The sequence below is a fragment of the Acipenser ruthenus genome, chromosome 22 (assembly GCF_902713425.1).
Source record: "Acipenser ruthenus chromosome 22, fAciRut3.2 maternal haplotype, whole genome shotgun sequence".
Lineage (NCBI taxonomy): Eukaryota > Metazoa > Chordata > Actinopteri > Acipenseriformes > Acipenseridae > Acipenser > Acipenser ruthenus.
Genome location: NC_081210.1, coordinates 10,209,178 through 10,228,024, shown reverse-complemented (window position 1 = coordinate 10,228,024; position 18,847 = coordinate 10,209,178). Strand labels below are relative to the sequence as shown.

Below are 18,847 nucleotides of genomic sequence, written 5' to 3'. Positions count from 1 at the left end.
GCTGTTATATGTCCATACATCCCTTTGTACATATAAGAACATGTACGAATGACAGGAGGCTGTTCGGCCTGATTGCCCACTGTCCGTCGCTTATTCAACCAAGCAGAAGTACAATCATAATGAAGCCAGCAACAGCAAGGGTAATCCTGTCCAGTTAGGTTTTTAGATGTAGATATATGTATACGTTGAAGGATTAGTAGTCAGTTGTGTATTTCAAGGAAGCTGTGACAGCACATGTAAAGAACAAATTCTCTCAGAATGTAAATGTAAATTGCTTGTAAATGCTTACAAAGACACATATTCTGGATACCAACAAAATGGAATGTATTACATCAGCGTGTTCTGCTTGTTATCTGTTCTCACCTCAGGGGACATTGGAATTATGCACCATAATATCCTTGCAAATCAGCTTACCGCATAGTAAATATAGAGCCAACAAAAATGTGTCAGCTTAACAACTGAAGCCATCAGTGCAATCTTCAGCTATCTTAAGAACTCTACCTTAACATAAGTAAATTTACAATCGGAATGCCTAGCCAATTCCTTGTAGCTGATTTGTCAAGTCGGCTCTTGAAGGATCTCAGTGATTCTGCATAAAGAAAATGGTTTGGTAACCCATTCCATACCTTCACCACTCTGTAAAAACAAATACATAAAAAAAAGTGTCTCCTATCCTTTGACCTAAATCTGAGAGAACATGAAGCCACTTATGGCTTGGAACCTGGAGACTTTCAGGCCACTGCATGAAACACCAGGGGAGACTTGGGGTTTGATACAGCAAAGTTGCCTCAAACTAGATCTCCCGGTCTCCTGGGACCAGGTTTCAAGCCACTGTTCCTGAAAAAGTGGCTTCATGTTGCCTCAGCTTTAGTCTCCACTTCCAGCTCCTGTGGGCATGGCTTCTGTGCTGTATTTAAAACCGTAACTTTGTCGACCTCAAGATTTTTAAAATGTCTTACTTGTCTCACTCTTCTTTGTCCTGGGCTAAATATTTCAGTTCCCTAAATAGCTCAGTTCCTTCAACCTTCATAAATAATTCCTGTATGCCCTGGGATTCGTCTAGTCGCTCATTGTTGGACTTTCTCCAAAGCTGCAATGTCCTTTATTTAAAAGGACCAGAATTGAGTGTAGTTTCCCCAGTGTGTTATACAATCTCATCATAACTTGATTTAACAGGCAAGAAGTTAAATACAGTCCAGTCAAGGGACCAGCAAAATGTGACCCTGATATGACCTTACTGCTGAACCTGCTGAAGGTACAATTTCTAGTATAAAAATAAACACAATAGCATTTTGACTATTGTATCCAAATACAAACTACTTTGGAAACAGTGTATTTTATTTTTTTATTTTTTTATTTTATTATTTTGAAATGCCCAGTTTGAAATGCCCAATTATTTTTTAGGCTCAGCTCACCGCTACCACCCCTGCGCTGACTCGGGAGGGACGAAGATGAACACACGCTGTCCTCCGAAGCGAGTGCCGTCAGCCGCCCGCTTCTTTACACACTGCGAACTCACTGTGCAGCCGCCTCAGAGCTACAGCGTCGGAGGACAACGCAGCTCTGGGCAGCTTACATGCAAGCCCACAGGCGCCCGGCCAGACTACAGGGGTCGCTGCTGCGCGGTGAGCCGAGGACACCCTGGCCGACCTAACCCTCCCTCCCCCCGGGCGACGCTCGGCCAATTGAGCGCCGCCCCCTGGGAGCTCCCGTCCACAGTCGGCTGTGGAATAGCCTGGACTCGAACCGGCGACGTCCAGGCTATAGAGCGCATCCTGCACTCTAGCGAGTGCTTTTACTGGATGCGCCACTCGGGAGCCCCTGGAACAGTGTATTTTTAATACAAAATACAATTGTATTTGGAAAATACAATTTGAAATTGTAAAATAAAACAAACCAAGATTTTCATAGATCTTCCAGAACAATCGATTTTGTCATTAAAGGAGCTGAAACGGTTAACGATTAACAAGTTTCAAGCTACAGTAAGCAAACCTGCAGTGAGCGAACAGCAAATGATCGGGTTCATCCCCTATGAGGACAGTGTGTGCGTATAGTCAATGCAGCAGTTTTGAAATCGATTATCAATCGCAAAACATATCTATATATTTTAATATAACTTTGTGTCTGCTACATGTCTGTCCCAAAACATTTAAGTATGTTTGTGTGGTTATATGTTTAACAGAGCTCTAAAGTCGCTACAAATCCTAAAAGACAACGAAACCAGTTATATTAATAGTATAATAATTTTTCAAAATATAATATAAATCTCACAAAATATTGTTCTTTTGATTGTACTTTTCACCTAAGTGTGTTTTATTATATACAGTTTGTTTTTAAGACAAGCGTCACAGTGAATTTTGTGACTTAGCAACTGCAACATGGCTGTGGCACCACCATTTTTGTTTGCGGTCTCCCTATTTGACCGGGCCTCATGGTCCAGTATATATAACACATACAAAACACATCAAATAAACTTAATACCATTTAAGCTTTTCTGCAAACCCGATTGCCAGTAAATCTACCAATCGGACCATTAACAAAGCCGTAACCACCTACCAATCACGTACATGATTGGTTAGTGTTCTGTGTCAGGAAGCATACAACTTTGAATTATTAGGTGTGGTGTTTTTGTTATAGGGGTGGGAATAAGTGATGCTCTTTCAGTCTGACTGTCCCGTCTCAGCAGGGGATGTTTCTGCCTCTGCAGCTCATGTGTGCTGCTGTGCCTTTGTAACCTCCAAATAAATATAAGTAAAAATAATATAGCATTTATAGTGTTGCACTTATTAAGAGAATTTATTTTAACATAAGCACTTTAATGATCACATCTTGATATTTTAAAATATAACCCTTTTAAAATGACTCCTACGCATTTTATAGTAGTACAGACTGCAGCTGCTCAGTGGGTGCCTCCCACTTTTGACAGGTGGTTTACAGTGAGAGATGGTGTTTTCAGAGGCACTTATTATTCAACCAAGTCAGCGATTTGCTATTTTAACCAAACAATGTAAGACACGTAAACATTTTTATTTAAATTGTGATGTTATTTTAATATAATCACTTTTATTTTTTTTAACCCTTGAAATGCAAAGTTAGTCCAGCGTGCACAGTAAATCCAATTTGGACTTGGGTTAAATAATTAGCGGATTTCTGCTCATTTAAAAAGCTTTTTTAATGATTTAAAACATTTTTTGTTTCTTGTTTTGTTTCAGATATCTTTAAGTTAATAAAATCCATTTGGTTACTTTTTCTCCATTATCTAATGGAGTGTAGGTTTACCTTTGGCAGGAACCACAGCTCAGACCCTGTTACTAACACTGGCCACTACATTTTGATAGATATCTGGTGGAATATTATGCCAATTCTCCTTCACAGCATTTGACATTTCAGTAAGGTGGTCAGGTGTCTAAGATGGCATTCCAAAACATCCCACAGTAGTTTGATGGAGTTTAAGTTGTCACCCGGTTCTGAACCGATGTCGAACCGGTACTGAACTGACCTGGTACCAACCCGGTTCCAACCCAGTACCAACCCGGTGCCGAGGTCACCGAACCGGTCCCACTCGAGTTTTGACCTGTCCAGTCGATATATAATCAAATTGATGCAACAGCTGTACAACCCTATACTGACATGCCTTCTCCCGTGGGAAGGTTTGGGCACGTTTGTTTGAGCTGAGACGAGAAGCAGTGGTTTTTCTGATGAAACAAAGATTTCCATATGCTGGACTTTCCAAGATTCACAGTGGCTTGCAATGCTTGCTTATCTCGAGGATCAGTGAGCTCAACAAAAGTCTACAGGGATGTGATACAAACCTTCTTTTTATGAATGACTGAAGCCGTCATTCAAAAGCTTAATATCTGGTGTTCACGTGTGCAGGGTGGCTGTTTTGAAACTTCCTCTCTGATGGCAGATTTCATGAGAGAAAATTAATTCTGTGAGTTGAAGGTAAAGGGCATCATCCTGTCGCACTTGCAAGGCCTACAAAACCAGCTGCAGCATTATTTTCCTCAAGTTACAGCAACAGATAGCCTTTGGATAAGAAACCTATTTGAAGATGCTGTTAAAGATGCAGCCTTGCCCCCAGCAGTACAGGACAAGCTTATGGATTTATCCATCCATATGGATGCGATAATACCCTGAAGCTCACTTTTCCAAAACAGTTACTTTGTGGTTTTTGGTTATCTCTGTGCATGGAATACTCAGAAGTAGTATGCGAAGCCATGAAAGTGCTTGTGCCTTTTGCATCGACATGCCTTTGAGAGTCAGCATTTTTTAATCTGGTTGCAATCAAGAGCAAATACTGTAACCGTCTCAATGTTGAAGGTGATCTGCGAATGTGTATTACCAGCACAGGACCTCGTCTGGAAGTCCTTTGTTCAGAAAATCTTACTCCAGTTCCGGGCTGGCCACTCTGTCGGACGACAGAGCGCAGACAATAGCCACATGTTTGGAGTTCTTTCAGCTCGACAGAGCACTAACGGTAATGACGTTCCAGAAACTACTGGACTTGATGGCAGCAGCTTCCCAGACCTGTCCATTGGGTCTCCTTTATATGCACCCTCTGCAGACCTGGTTCAATCGCAGAGTCTTCAAAACCTACCGTGACAACCTATTGACGGTGTCCCACCTCTGTCTAAAGATACTCTTAGTGGAAATAACTGGCCCATCTACGCCTAGCCGTATCCCTGGGCAGTGTCACCAGAAGGGAGGTCATCACCAAGGACGCGTCCAGCCTGGGCTGGGGCGCTGTGTGAAATGGCTGAGGCGAGCAAGGTGTGTGGAACCCCCATGGAAGGATCTCTACATCAATGTTTTAGAGCTGCAGGCAGTTTACCTGGCCTTGCAGAATGTTTTGCAGGAGGTTCAAGGGAGACATGTGCTTGTCCGCAACCACCAGGGCGGCCTCAAACACTTGGCTCGCAAGCTTTTGCTTTGGAAGCATAAGAACCGCCTCTCACTTCAGGCAGTTCATCTGCCAGGGGTGACAAAATGGGCTGTGGATCCCCTTTCAAGGGGAGTCCCCAGCAGCTGAGAGTGCAGGCTTCACCCTGAGGTGGTGAGCCTCGTTGGGAGAGGTTTGGGAGAGCAGAGATAAACCTCTTTGCCTACCAGGAATCAACCCACTGTCCCCTCTGGCTCTCCATAATAGGCTTTGGTATAAAGTATTTAGGATTCTGGTCTTTAGGCGGTAAACACCCATTCAGTAATGGTTACATTTCTATAGTATAATTTTCTTTTAGCTTTTCCACTGTTATCGTTGTATTTATCTTTTTATATTTCTACCCACCTACTTCGATGGGAATGCAATCAGATTTATTTATTATTTATTTATTTTTAATAAAGAACATGATTCATTTTATCTCACATTGGCCGTTATTTTTAGAATGAAATGAAAAGTACAAATTTGGCACAAATTTGGCGAACGGCACGTCTTTGGATGTTCTGTTTTTTCTACATTGTTTTTTTTTTTTAAAGTTGAACACAATTATAGATATAACCTAATAATAATAATAATAATAATAATAATAATAATAATAATAATAATAATAAACTACTGTATATAACATACTTAAAAGCTGTTTTCTTTGGGCTGCTGGTGTGAATTACTGAAGTTATATGTACACAAGAAATAATTTAGATTTTAATCCGATAATAGTGCACCTTTTTAAAGATACAAACTATACAGGAACAGAAAAAGTACATATTTTTGTATACAAACCATTGTTTACAAAACTCTATATTGTTGTGTTTTCACAGTGAAAAGGTGCTGCAATGAACTTCCCTCTGGGTGGCATAGCAGCAATGTAAAACAATGTATTTTTGAGTATTTTGAAATTTACAAAATACTCAGGCATGTGTATTTTCAATACAAAATACTTATACATTAATATTTGCATTACAAATTACAAAACAGTGTAATGAAAATACGTATTTCTGTTACATGTTACCTATGCTAACCCGGTTTCTAGCAGATTTATCTCAAAACGTGTCAAGTTGAGTCTTTTAAGGATCCCAGTGATTCAGCATCAGCAATAACAACATAAAAAATTGTGCATCTTTCATAAAATGTCAGATCTACACAATGAAGTGATGGTAATACATATTAGATTAGTGTAGATTTACTACTATTGTTTTGTTATTTATATGTATTTTACTTGTGAAGTAGCTTTTATACTTGGGTGTCCTTAAAGCAAGGTTTTACTGAATCCAAGAAATGTAGAAAAAACAAGTCCCTCTATAACTCTTTAAACACACATTCCATTATTACAATGGAGTGGCCTGGTTACCCAGTTACTTGTTATAAAAGGCCATAACTTCTGCCTAACAGCTTCTTTGTGATTCTCACACTGCTTTCTTTGGAATGTTCACTGCTTTTGTGTAATCCAGACAGGGAGCCGCTGTCAGAGATCACAGTCATTTATACAGATCCCCAGGTATTTCAATCGCTGAAAGCATAGCTATGAGGAAATTGGCTGACTAATATATACATAGTTGACAAAACGATCTTCAACATTTATATGTAACACTTTTCAGAAGCCTACACAAACTGAGGGAGAGTAGCAAGGGATACCTGGAACATGGTGCAGTGCACTTGCTATTATTATAGTATGCTGGTAGCCTACCAGTCCTATTTTGCTGAGGTCCTGTTCCGACAGTCACAGGCCCTCACCACAACAGTTGGAGGAGCTGTGTCTGGTTAATAAGAACCTGCTCCGTGTGTCGAAGCTCAATGGGCAGGCTGTAGGCAGGAACCTGGCTGCGCTGGTAGCTGCACATAGGCAGCTTTGGCTTTCCCAGGCATGCATGCCTGATGGGAACAAAACACTGCATTTGAATGCCCCTATTACACCACAGGCTTACTGCCACAAGCCAGGCCCCTTTTCTGGGAGTCATCTGGAGTATTGGCTTCAGTGCACCATGGGCAGCTGGGTGCTTACTGCCATTCAGACCAGCCACTCACTGCACGATCCCCCTCCCTTTGTATGTAACATCAGTCACGGACTCACAGGATGCCGCTGTGGTGTCTCAGGAGGTAGCAACTCTGCTGCAGAAACGGGCTATTCGCATGATAGACCCCCTTCAGTTGGAGGAAGGGTTCTACTCCAGGCACTTCCTAGTGCCCAAATGGGATGGTGGCCTCAGACCGATCCTCAACCTCACACAGGTCAACCTGTATCTGAGCCGAAGCAGATTCAAAATGTTGATGATGCAACAGCTATTGCAGCAAATCAGGCCAACACAACAGTGACAGCTTACATCAACCACCAGGACGGCCTCAGGTCGTCCAGTCTCCCATCGTGTGGCCTGCAAGCTTTTGCTCTGGGCACAGGAGAACCTCCTCTCACTGTGACAAACTGGGTGGCGGACCTCATCTCATGGAGAGTCCCCAGCGCTTCAGAGTGAAGGCTTCACCCCGAGGTGATGAGCCTCATTTGGGAGAGGTACAAAGATAGATCTATTTGCAGGAATCAACTCACTGTCCCCTCTGGTTCTCCATAATAGGAGGAGGGGACCCGCTGGCAATAGATGCCTTGGTACACCAGTGGCCGAGGCAGCTGTTGTACGCTTCCCACCGCTCGCCCTGCTCCCGCTGTGTCTGGAGAAAATCAGGCAGCACCGGGCCAAGGTGCTCCTAGTAGCCCCGTATTGGCCCAGGAGTTTTCAACCCTGATGTTCAGTTTGGCCCTGTATGGCTTTCTAATATTCATTTCTAATCACTGACACCCTGCAGAATGCCAGAGCACTGTCCATGCATTCCCAATGTGGGTACAAGTGAGGTGTTTTTCAGACATGGTGTCTGCCTTGTGGGTTTCACCCCATGACCAGTCCCATAGCAGTTATACTGCAATTTTAGCATTACCTTTTTGACAAGGGTAAATCCCCCTCCATGTTAAAGGTCTATCTGGTAGCCATTTCAGCTTGCCATGTTAAAATTGACTCCCCAGGAGCTCACTTCCTGGCAGGGCAATTTTTGAAAGGGGCTTGGCGGCCGCCTATGATGGACAGTATTCTTCGCTGGAGGTTAAGCGTGGTGCTTAATGCCCTCATGAAGCCTCCATTGGTGCCCATGCACTCAGCTGAGCTGAAATATTTATTGCTCAAAGATGCTTTCTTGCTTGCTATCACCTCCGCAAAACAGGTGAGTGAGATGCAGGCATTTTCCATTGCAAAATCCTGCTTAATTTTTACAGAGGCCAGGAAAAAGGTTGCACTCCATACCAATCCTGCTTTTTTGCCAAAGACCATCTCTGCATTTCATGTAAACCAGTCTGTAGAATTGGAGGCTTTCCATCCACCTCCATTCCAGTCTGACAGAGAGCGACAGCTCCATACGCCGTGGTCAGTGCGGCCACTAGCGTACTATGTTGACAGGACGAAAAGTTGGAGGCTGTCCAAATGGATAGAAGACACAGCCAGGACTGCCAACTTGCCCCCTCCAGAAAAGCTCACTGCCCATTTCACCAGGGGCATGGCAACTTTGTGGGCTTTATTCCAGGGTGCATCTTTCAACGACATTTGCAATGCAGCAGAGTGGTCCACTCCCCATACCTTTACTAGGCTCTACAAACAATGTTGTGGATCCTCAAAATCCTGTTTTTGGAACTAGAGTGTTAAGGACAGCAACACAAGCATAGAGGTGAGTTTCCCCCTAATTTCTTTATCCCTAGCTACTTGTTACTGGGGTTCCGTGTGGTAACGCACAAGGCAGCTTCGACTTAGCCTTGTAGCATTCCAGTAGTTCTGCAATATTCCCCTTGCAACGGCTTTGGTAGACTCACCCATATGGTAATGGTTACATTTCGTACTTGAAAGGGAACATTAGGTTATTATCATAACCCTGCTTCCCTGAAGTAGAAATGTAACCATTCACCTACAAGGTCACTGCGTCCATGATTGCAGCAGGCTTGAAGGAAAAATTATGTTGAGGTCTGTGACGCAGTGCTTTATGTCCTCAGGGGTGGGGCTTGACTGCATCATAGGCTCTACGAGCAGCTTTGATATATCTTATTCAGGTTTCGGGTCTTTCGAAGGTAAACACCCACACGGTAATGGTTACATTTCTATTTCAGGAAACCAGGGTTATGAGAATAACTTAACTAAATAAATATCCCACCCCCATTCTGTTTCAAGGCTGGTGACATAATTTCAACTGTCAGTGTTAGGTTTTCTAAACTGGAAAGATCAAATCTAATGTAAAGTTTCTACACAATGCCACAGGTGGAAGGTCTTTATCTTTTCAATTTTAAACAATTTTCATCTGAATATCCTGCCGTGTATATGATCACCGTGGCTGTATTTTGTTAATAAAAGTTTCTAAAAGAAAAAAAAGAAGGTTTCCTATTAGACAGCCTGGTGTGAGCCCAGACCTGTAAGTAATGTGACATGTAAGCTCTTTGCTCCACGGAGACAGAAGAAAAGCAAACAGTGGAAAGTGCTGGAGCTTCCCGTCCACATTCCGGCAGCTTGTCCACAGCATTATCACATTGCCGCCACATTCCCAGCACCACTGGCAAATCTAACGATCGCTGGTAAACTGTCAGTCTGAGCTACAGGCCAGGGACTGCCGATTCATCACTGCTGGTTAGCAGATTTTCACTGCTCCTATTTTTTGGGCATTAGTTTCAGGCCTGGTCTGTGCAGAAGCCCCTGCCAGCTGGAGAAGTGTGTTAAACTTGCGTAATTGTGGAGGGGCCTGTGCTAAATGAAGGCCTGTGATTTGTTTTTGTTTAGTGAGTTGTTCCGCATTTCAGTCTCGTCATCACAAACGTGGGGCTGAACGGCATTGGTGGCTGGGCCGTAACAGGATATACAGTACGTAGTTCTGTAGGGAATATGACAGCCAAATGCATATTACTGTAAGAGGGTTCAAAAGAAATACAGACCAGGCGGGGGTGAAATGCAAGCAAGCCACCTTACATGAACATGGCAAGTTTATTTTAAACAAAACAAATGGAAGGATGAATGCGCAGCTAACTCGTAACAAGACTGAACCTGTCTCCCCCAAACTCTGTTTCTCCCCTCACTCACTCTGACGTCACCGGTCACAGTTCACTTTTCATTCTACACCGCAGATTCCCCACACTCAAGCAAATAACACTAACAATGTAAATTTAGACTAACCACATAAATTAGTTTCATTGGCACTTTCTATTCACATCAAATAAACTATCCACTAACCAAACTAAATAATGAAAAATAAATCTCACATTACTGAAGAAGACCACTTCTCTACTTAGAACCTCAGGACTTACTTTATTTGTGTGACTAATACTTAAAAACTTTATAAACTTCTGGTTTTCATTCCAACTGAAGCTCTCACTTAACATAATTGATCTAATTATTTGTTCAATTTGACATATTTCATATTTTTCAAGGTCTTTTACAGTTGATGGTTTAAAAAATGCCACTGATTCAAGGTACACTACCTGTGAAACATTTTGAGGCCTGAAGAGAAGTGTTAAATGTGTCCAGTTAATCAAATAATTAGACCCATTTTAAGTAATTGAGAGCTCGGGTGGAACGAAAGCCAGAAGACACTGCGGCCCTCCAGGAACTGAGTTTGACACCCCTGCTAGAAGGACTTTACTTGAAGAAGATCATTCTGTTTGTAGATACAAGAGCACTTGAAACACTTCTCGTCTGATTCCTTTTTTCTTTCAGAGGTCTCTTAAATATTTACACAGTGTTCAATTCCTCTTAATTGGAACATTGATGCTGTAGTCAGTTTTTTTTAATCTGCTGATTTAGCTACAGTTGCCAAGGAACTAATTGTGCTAATTCTGTTTCTGATGTCAAGATGATGAGTCATTCTCTAAATCTCTCACAGTTTGACAGCAATTGCTTGCCTCAATTCATTTTGACAAGCCCGGCAAATGAAAAGCTGGATCTACTTTAGTTGAAGGTGGGTTTGTAAGAGAACACGACATGGTTCTTTCACAGTTTTTAAATTTAGTGTGCTCAATTATTTTGCCATGCTTTTCTCCTCAATTTAGAATGTCCAATTATGTTCCCTCACCCCAGCAACTCCTACTAACAGCCCAAGAGAACTGAAGGTCAGTGGGCGTTCAACGGTCTCACAACCAAACTAATGGCCTCTTTTCACCCAAGAGCTGCCAACCCTTGGAGGACAAAGGCCAGCCCTGTAGGTGTTGACTCTGAGGTTACAGGGAGTGTGGGCAGTGGGTGACGCTGTAGCATGGTTAGGTGGCTCGAGACCCTGACAGTTATTTTTTTTCTTTTTTGAATCTATTTAACCGTGAACAACTAAGGATTAAAATCTGAAGAGGCACCAGAACTCAAACAGGAAACAATTAGGTGAAGACAGGACATTGGATGTGAGACACTTCTTTACATAGAGAGGGGTGAGATTATGGAATGGGTTACCTAGCCATGTTGGTGATGCTAAATCATTGGGATGCTGTCAGTCCCAACTAGGAACTAGAAGAGCACTGATGGGCAAATGACCCCCCCTCGGTCGGAAATGTTGTTATGAATGAAATTATCACACTAATTAACACTGATTACAGTATCTGCAGTTGACTGTGGCGATACAGACATTTACTTGAGAAAATAAAGACTGCTTGTATTGGTTGCCAACAGGCCCATATACATCGATTCGAGTGAAAAAGACAACCAATTCTTCACAAAAATAATTTATTTTAACAAATTATTTTCATTATTCTTATTTTTTATTTTAGCTTTTCTCTTCACATATTTTTTAGAAAACAAAAAAGCACAAACAGAGTCTCAGTGCATTTCGACAAAGAGTCTTAATCATGAGTAGACTTAATTTGATACAGAGGAACACCCCTTTTTTTTATACACTCAATTTTCCCACAGGTGATTAATGACCTTTACGTCACAAACCTTCTATTGACAATTAGAACAACAAAAACAACTGAAAATAATTAATTAGGTACAGAAACGAAAACAAAAGGCAAAGACCATACTTTTGTTATATTATTTTAAACACTCAATCTGTACGTCAACACAAAACTTTTTATACCACTAGATATTCTTTTACTCTGCAACTTGAATAATAAACAGGAGGTATATATACATACAAACATACATTCTACAAAAAACACCCATATTTAAAGTCTTCATTAAGGCCATGTGGTGCAACAGAATTCAAAAAATATATCCCAAAAGTTTCCCTTCTCAAGATTGAATTGTCAACTGAGCCACCTCTAAAGCCAATTTTGACTGTTTCCAAAGACCAAAATACCAGATCAGATGTGGAATGTTGTTTTTTATTAAAATGTACGGCTAAAGGATAGTTGGTATCATTTCTCTGTATAGTACTTTTGTGTTCATTAATACCGGTCTTCGAGGGCCGTGTTGTTTTACCGACATACATCAATGAACAAGGGCACTGTATGACATAGACAACATTAACAGAAGAACATGTAGTAAAATCTCTCAATATAATGCATTTACTGTACCTGTGTTGGGATTTTGAAAATAAGTTGTTTTTTTAGTGTTTGCGCAGCAGTAGCATCTCCCACACGGGTGATGTCCATGCGGCGCTGAACCAAAATAAGTTTGCTTCTGTTCTGTTTCGTGTACTGCATGAACTACAAAATCTTTAATGTTTTTATTACGTCTAAATGCAAAAATTGGACGAACCTGAAAAATAGTGTGTAATTATAAAACATGCCATTGTCTCTGAATAATACGTCTGACTTTATACGATAAACTTGAGTATTTGAGAAAACAAACTAAGTTATTTTTCTTTTGTTTTGTTTTTCGGCTGTAGTAAATGTTCTCTATGTGCATACAGTGCCCTCTTCAAAGCTTTTTTGACAGTTAATTTTCCATAACCCCTCCCTATGAACCTTACCTGCATTTCCTTCACTTTATCTATATAGTGTTCCTTACTGGAGCAAAGGTGCCAGAGTCTAAAGAATTGGCTTACATGTAAATTATCCTTCAACATCTTGAAACTGGATGCCAGAAGAATATTTCTGTCAGTTATTTTTCTGTAAATCGTCGTCTTAAAACCCAAATCACTTTCAGATATTTTAATTTCCAAGATATTGATCTCTGCATTGCTATGTTCAAGGGTGAATTTCAAATGGGAACTCCACTGTTTGAGAATTTCCATATCAAAAACACATCATCAGTATACCTGTACCAGATCAATATTTTAGAAAAGAAACCATTTTTGTTTGAATTCAACACAAACTGATTCTCAAAACTACCAACATATAAATTTGCAACATCAGGGGCCATTATAACACCCATAGCTGTTCCCTTGATTTGTATATAAAACGAATCCTCAAAACAAAATAAATTATTCTTTAAATCTAAATCTGCCAACTGAACTATAAACTCAGAAGGTGGAGTTTTGGGCCCTGGACGTAATTCTAAAATCTGAAAAATAACATCTATGTGGGATATTTGTATAAAGTGACTCAATATCTAATGTGACTAGCCACACTTCAGAAGTAGGAACCTCAACATCTCGTAACTTAGTAATTCAATCAGAAGAGTCTCAAATATAAGATTGCAGTTGACCAACATATGATTTTAAGAAAAAATCTACATATTGAGATAAGGGCTCCAAAAGTGATTCGTTACCTGATACAATAGGATGACCTGGGGGAATTATTAAACGTTTATGTATTTTTGGTAAACTGTGCAAGACTGGAATGTCCAGATTGGTTTTTAACAGGAATGAATTTGATCAATTTCTGAATTTCTGAATTTTTTCTGTGGGATTAGCCAATAGTTTTTTGTAAAAACTGGTGTCATCCAATTGTCTAATAATTTCATTCCATTAGTCTGTGTAGTTCTGAATAACAATTACACCTCCTTTGTCAGCAGATTTCATAATTATTGACATGTCTGATGTTAAATCACTTAGAGCCCTCGTCTGAACAGCAGAGATATTAGAAGTAACATGCATTTTTTTGTTTTTCAAGTAGTTCTACATCTCTTAAAACAAGATTGTGAAAAGTTTCAATTGTAGGATTCTCTACCTAATTACATATTATTGTTTTCAGTTGTTTTTGATTGTTCTAATTGTCAGTAGAAGGTTTGTGATTAAAGGTGATTAATCACCTTTATTGAGTGTATAAAAAAAGGGGTGTCCTTCTGTATCAGATTAAGTCTACTCATGATTAAGACTCTGTCGAAACACGTTGATTTTGTTAGTGCTTTTTTGTTTTCTAAAAAATATGTGAAGAGAAAAGCTAAAATAAAAAATAAGAATAATGGAAATAATTTGTTAAAATAAATTATTTTTGTGAAGAATTGGTTGTCTTTTTGACTCAAATCGATGCAGACATTCAACCACTGAAACTTTCCATGCATATTCCACTTGACAGTGTAAGAAAATACTGCAGGTTTATCTTTTTCAATGTCAGTATCTATCACTGTAGGCTACATGATGATTTTAAATAGTTGGACTGAGTACTATGCAGAAAGTTCTGTCAGTTGCCTGATCTATAAAACGTTTTTTTGTCAGTATTTATGTTTTATTTGTAGGCACAACTTTTACCATTGAAATTGTTCTAAACATTTTTTTACAACAACGATATTTCTTTCAACTAATACTTTTATATATTCTTTGCGTAATATGTTTTTGTTTTTTTTTAGCAGTTTATAAATCCATACTATGTTTTTATTAATCTTTTATTACTGTTTCATCCCTCATGTCAAAGCCGGGTCTTAATAAGGTAGAGGGTTAGCATTTTTCTTTCTAGTACACAGTAAAATAGCCAAATAAATCAGGTGGCTAAATGTGAATGCCAATTCAGGGGATAACCGCAGCGATATACTTAAGATAACATAAAAAAAGAAAGATGTTGCTTCTCTGTCATTGCACAGTACCTTTAAAAGAGCGGATTAGCTTTTCCACCCCGAGCAGTGTTTTGCCACAGAACATCTCCATCCTTCAAACAATGTTATCATCACCTTGCAGCTTGAATTAGAGCTTGGATCAATGGAGTTTAGCTTATATTATATAATATGTGCGTGGATATATAATATTGTGACATGTTGCTTTCTATGATATATGCAAATCGTTCTGTTTTTAAAATCTGTGACCTTTTAATTTTCAATTTTCTGCATTTTTATTTATATCTTGCATAAAATAAAAAAAAAAAACTACATTTTTAATCCCCATTTAAAAACTGTAAAGCGTTTTTAACAGAAATACTGTATGGCTTATTGCCTAATTATTTGTTTTCCTGGGCTTTAACTATGACATTTGAAATAGTTACTCTGGACACAATTAATGTGGGCATTTGCTTATTATAATTAAGGCTGCCAAGTTTACATTTTTGTAAACATGTAAACCACCAACAGCAAACTAAATGGTAATGTTTAAAGGTCCACAAGGTCTACCCAAACTTGTGCCTGTACCACCAGAGTGCCGTGCCTGCGATGCATCGACATGATAGGGAATACAGACAGGAGTTCATTTGTTCATTTTATGTCTGACAGGTAAGAATTATGCAGTTTGTAAACCGTATGAAAAAAAAATAAGCAAACAAGAAAAATTAAAAAAACTGTAAGTGTCAGGATGTGAGTGGTGTGGGGAAGAATTTTATTTTAAACATGCGAGTGTGAATAAGATTAAATATATTTCTGCTTTGGACTTTTTTTTGATCTTCATGTCATTTTGTGATACACAGTGTGCGAGCATTAGACTGTTCAGACAGCCAGCGTATTTACAATGGTCCCGTTTTTATTTTCCAAAAGGATCCCCTCCACCATCAGTGGTATTGGGGACTTGAAACTGTGGGCTTGAGGTCCCAAACAATAAACAATACTGTGGTCAAGATGGCTTTGAGTGGCGTGGGTGGCGACGTCAGCGTCCATGAAGCAGCACACAAACAACCAGGGATACGGGGTTGAAACAGCTACAGCCGTATATATTTATCAAATAAAAAGACTTTACAAAAAACACAAACAAAAGGGCACGTGGGCCAAAACAAAAGGTTCACAAAATGAACCAACAAGTACCTTTGTAACCATTTCACAAACTTAGTAGCAATCGTCTGTTTGTCTCTAGGAGTCTCTCTCCTTCTCCAACCAACCCCTTAATGAGCCCAGAGTGGGTCCTTTTATACTGTGGCTGGAGCCTCTACCCATCAATCAATCAATTACCTCATTAAGGCTCCAGCCACATTCTTCCCAAGGTTTTATGAATGGGGAATTAACCCCATCCTTGCCACAATGCCTAATTCTAAATAATAACACATCATGCAAATAAATACACACACCAATAATAATAATAATAATAATAATAATAATAATAATAATAATAATAATAATAATAATCATACATAAATATATGAAAGGGGCGAGCACCCCATCACAAATACGCATAGTGGCCAGGGTGCAGGTGTTCGTGCTCCGTGGTGCTGTATCCAAGTACAGTGACGTGGCAGTGTAGGTGCTCTGTGGAGCTGTATCCACGTGCTGGCTCTGTAGCTTCTGCTCCCGTTGTCTTCGTCTGCCAAAACAAAACAAACCAGCAGCGCTCCGGCTTGTCAGCGTAATGGGCCATACTCTCGTAGCTGCGTCCCCTTTGTGCTGCTAAACTCCTCCCTGTGATCAGTGCGCCGCCACGCTCTATCCAATCACCGCCCACAACACAGCTGATCCCAATAGAGTCGGTCAGCAGTCTTACAGCTACGCCCTTTTCCCAAGATGGTCGACTTCCAATTCCGTCCTATCCTCGAGGTGAACATTCCCTGTGAAAGCGTACCACCAGCCTTACTTAGCGCCCTTCCTGTTCGGGAGGTAGACTTGCAGCTCAGATTCCTTCTCTCCCGTTCACAGTAAGAATTTTTTTTTATACCCCAAATGGCAAAATGCAAAAAAAAAACGAGTGCTCTTAGCAGCAGTGTGATAGCTCCTGGTCATCAGGTTATTTGGCCTGCCACTGGTATTGTTCAAACCTAAAGATTATGTTAAAATATGGCTAGGCAAAGGTGGGCATGCAGCTACCAACACCAACAATATGGGTGAGCACAATGTGTACATTTTTTTGGCACTGTAGTATGCAGAGGAGGCGGGAAGCGGAAGGATTGGCTCTCGGAGTGTAAGGGCAGCTCTGTAGCACACAATGCCAAATCAAACGCTTCAATGGGCAAAATAAATATTTATTTTGTGAATACCTAGATTTATTTTTTTCAGATTTAATTGCTGAACGATAATGTTTTTCAGATTTATCTGTTAGGTAAATGTTGAATTGTTAAGTGTAAAAAATAAAAGATTTAAACTGACTGATTTATTTGTTAGGTGCAACAAAATGTATACTAAGTAAGAGGGACAGCATATAAAAAGCTTGTGCACCACTGCCCTAGATGGTGCTGGTGTTTACTTATATAATGACAGTATGTCTAATGTAGGAAACTAGCTCCTAAAAGCAGCTCCAGAACTCCTAGTGAATACAGACTTAAAAAATACAAGAAAACACTGTATTTGCTATAAGAACCACTCAAATGATTGCAACCATCATAAAAAGATCAGCAAAGAAAACTAAGGTAATTCAATTTGAAGCTACATATTTTACATTTGTCATGGCTGCTAAAGTAGTTCTACATTATAAAAATGATTGCCAAAGCAATCAGTGTTAGCCTGTTTTCTCTGTAAAAGAATGTATAAATAACCATTATCTAAGTTTTTAGGGCTGAATTGATTTTTACATCAATCTGAAAGAAAGGTAATGCAAATAATTGCACAAATAGGAGTGTTTTAAATAAAATAGGATAAGCGCTTTGATATGATTGTAATTTAAAACACCCCATCAGAATAATCTCTCTCTGTCTTTCCATCTCTGTCTTGTACAGTTTGCACTCTGGTTGAATACACTCTAGAGTTAAATCTGCAGTCTAGAAACTGATCAGGTTATCAAACAAAGGCAGCAAAATTGAGTTTTACATTATAAGTCATGTCCCCATTGGAATCTATTAGCAGCAGCTGCACTAATAATTTTGCTGAGAGTGTAGACCACACACTCAGAATGTCATTGACAAAGGATTCTAAACGTTTACACCACAACATGTTTTATTAAAGCAGGTTAAATACATTAATATCAGCTTTACATCCGTTTTTTATTTAGTTATATTTTTATAAGTGTTTTGTGGCTACCTCTGATCAAGTTAAGAGTGTATTTTGTCCTGCACACTTTGTACGACAGACCTGGCACAGCAAAGAGAAATACACTCAACTTGATTAGAGGTTGCTAACAAACACTTATAGTTTTAATTAATAATGCAAACATCTTAAATTACTTGGGTTGAGTCTTATACCCATAACACAGCAAAGAAAGCAAACAGATAGTGTTTTGATAAGGAAAAGGGTCTTGTCAAAAATAGTCAGCAACACAGTTTGTTTTAAAGCAGGATGTTGGGCTTTAATTTTTGGTTTTAACTTTTCTGAGCTCTGCATTTTTACTTTTAAATGTTCTGTGGTGGCAAGAGTTGCTTAGCAACCTCAAAAAGTCAATGCAGCTTTCTGAAAATTCAAATGACATTTCAGAAATATCTGTCAACTGCAGCCCACCTTAGAAGACACTCACAGGGGTGAGCTTCAGTGAAGCTTGAAGAAACGCTGTGCCAGAAACCACTGTCTTTGTGCTGTCGCCCAGAAATCTCAAATAACAAGAGACCATCTTTGACTTCAGGTTGCTAGGAAACTGGTGTTACCGTATAATATTATTACATAAAAGAAGTGTGTTTTTACATAAATGAAGTGCCTGACTGAATCCAGGCCTTTGGTAATTCACTGTTTTTTTTTTTGTCAATTACTAAAAATATGCATGTCAGTTGCAATGTGTCAATGACCCTGTAAACAAACATTTCTCTGGATTCTCCTGTCATTTTAA

The 18,847-nt window shown here is 39.6% G+C and overlaps 1 protein-coding gene across 4 annotated transcripts in view; it reads left to right on the top strand.

The window, feature by feature from the left end:
• LOC117431725 (ankyrin repeat and fibronectin type-III domain-containing protein 1-like) overlaps positions 1–18,847 on the top strand; it is a 256,983-nt gene that overhangs the window by 68,013 nt on the left and 170,123 nt on the right. The window lies entirely within an intron of this gene.